Source organism: Montipora foliosa, chromosome 4 (genome assembly GCF_036669935.1).
Source record: "Montipora foliosa isolate CH-2021 chromosome 4, ASM3666993v2, whole genome shotgun sequence".
NCBI lineage: Eukaryota > Metazoa > Cnidaria > Anthozoa > Scleractinia > Acroporidae > Montipora > Montipora foliosa.
In genome coordinates, this window is record NC_090872.1 from 11565690 (window position 1) to 11568189 (window position 2500).

General features: G+C 40.1%; 1 pseudogene; it reads right to left on the bottom strand.

The window, feature by feature from the left end:
* Positions 1-2500, bottom strand: part of LOC137999348 (neuropeptide FF receptor 1-like) — a 3027-nt pseudogene that overhangs the window by 184 nt on the left and 343 nt on the right.

The window sequence follows — 2500 nt, forward strand, 5'->3', positions numbered from 1 at the left end:
ATCATCACAACGGCATTTTAAGTTTAGCGTCTTGGATCAAAATATAAGACGAAACAGCTTTATTTTCTACTGATGAGCACGAATGTTAACATGTAGCTGACCTTCATAAAGTGTCCTTTCTTTAAAAAGCCGCAGAAAGCGACTGAAATACGAAATCAATACATCTTACTTACACCTCTACAGATCTCTATGTACAACAACTTACAACAAACCGTCCGAGATTCAAAACTCAGTAAACCTATATCGCTGTTTGAAAAGTTTCTTTACCCTTGTAAGCTATAGTATACTTGATTTAGAGAAGACTGGCATTCTCCTCACGATTTATTTCTTCAATCATAGGTTTTTCTTTTTGTTTCTCGGTAGTATTTTTTTGTTTTTGACCTTGCTCTTTCTCTGCTCCCACACGTTTAAGCCTTTCTTGTTGAGCTTTAGTGACACTCTTCATGCTGACGTGATCGGAACTTGAGCTCCTTTTTGTTCTTCGGCTAACCAATGTCATGTTCATTATGCTCACCAGTTGTGGAAAGGCTGTTCTGCCAGCTCGACGTCGGCCAAATACTAAATGTTTGAAACCTGTTCGGTAGTTTTCACTAAAAGCAAAGCAGATGCAGGGATTGAGGGCTCCCCACGAATGAAGCAACATCTTTCCTATGATGAATACAATGACTTTGGGAATTTTCGCATCTATTTCAGGGGGAATCTCCCCATGAAACTTAAATATGATGATAAAAGAGCAAACAAACAATGGGCCAATACAGACAATAAAAGCAGCTAATATGGCTATTGACAATCTGACTATCTGTCTGTTACTTGCAGGGTCTCGAGATCTCTTAAATTCGGACATCTTTCTCCTTTCATTTTGTCTTCGTTTTAGAGTCCAAGCTATGGTGCTGTATATGATAGTCAACAAACACACTGGTACCAGGTAGAATACGATGAACATAGCTGTATTGTATTTATTGTTGGTTTCCGTAGTCTATAGCAGGAAACATGGAATATGTGAAGGTAATGAGCATGAGCAGCTATGGCCACAATCCACGAAACCAGGATGCAGACTAAACGCACTTTGCGCGAGAGTAGTTTTATCTTTAAGGGGAAGACAACAGCAATAAGCCTGTCCACTGAAATCAGCATAAGGCTCTGGATGGAGACCAGCACAGAAACATTAGCAAAAAAATAGCAAAGTTTGCAAAAGACATTTGCAAGTTCCGGCTGAAGCCGGGAAAGAAAGGGGTCTGAAGATAGTGTCTCTGCAATTGTAAAGGGCATTATGGTCAAGGGAGTGAAGAGATCGGAGACGGCCATGCATGTTGACCACGAAATAATTGATTGATTTTCGAAGTGGCTTGTACTTGGAAAACACCAGTATGATAAAAACGTTTCCAATCAACGTGACAAGGAGTATGATGGAATAGGTTGCTATTAAAATGGCCTTCTCTTCCTTGGTCAATTCGAGTACCGCCACATTGGAAACTCCATTCACGAAAGATGAATTATTCAGTGTGACCGTAGAGTTTTCAAACATACTGGCCCGGCTTACGTTTTGAACGAAGGAGCTGATGATTTTCTCTTCTTTCTTTCTCGTTTGAAACTGACAGTAATAGTAATTCTATGTGGTTTTATCTTCTTTTACCGTCTGTGTTGACTCTTCTAGTTCTCGGGCGTCAGATCTTGATGGCGTTTTCTGTTGACTTTTCTAGTTCTCGGGTGTCCGATCAGTTGATGGTGTTTTCTGCATTGCTATTTACCACTAGTGCTTTAAATATATTAAAACCTCTGATACTGATCCGATCCTTTAATTTACGTTCCTTAATAATTAGATTACATGCATATCACTATGGTGAAATTAAGGACCAATTTAATTTCCTTTTAAGGTAAAAACAGGTTCCAAAACTTCGGGGGATATTCCAAATTTAACAAAAATCGGCTAAAATGGGAAATCCTTGACGTAATTTGAATTTGCAGTTCTGACCGGTGGCTCAGTTGATTGAGCGTCGGGCTATCACGCGGGAGAGCGGATTTGTATGTAGGAAACAGGCGGAAAGGTGTGCAAGGAGTGACATATTTTGTGCCTTACATAATTTTGGGACCCACAGTTTTAGCTAACAGTTTTAGTTTTTTTCTTTTCGCCTCTCCCCCAGTCTCTTCTCGTTTTTTTCTCCTGGCTCCAGTCTCGCCGCGCTGCGCGCTCTCGGCTATTTCGCACGCTCTCGCGACTATTTAGAAAGGGACTACTAGCAGTCTACTAGGCGATCGGCTTTTACAAAAAGGAAAAAGACTAACGAGAGGTTTTTGCCTTTTGTCACTACGTACCACCCAGCAGTTAAAAATCCGTAAACAGATATTGATCGAACAACGGAGCCTTGTAAAAAAATTAGCCTTTGCTGAAAAAGGTCTATCTAAGATCATACAAAAGGAGTAAATCTCTTAAAGACATGCTCGTCATAGCAAAAATATAACTTTAACGCTGTCAGAATGCGAGACGACCACAAAAACCATA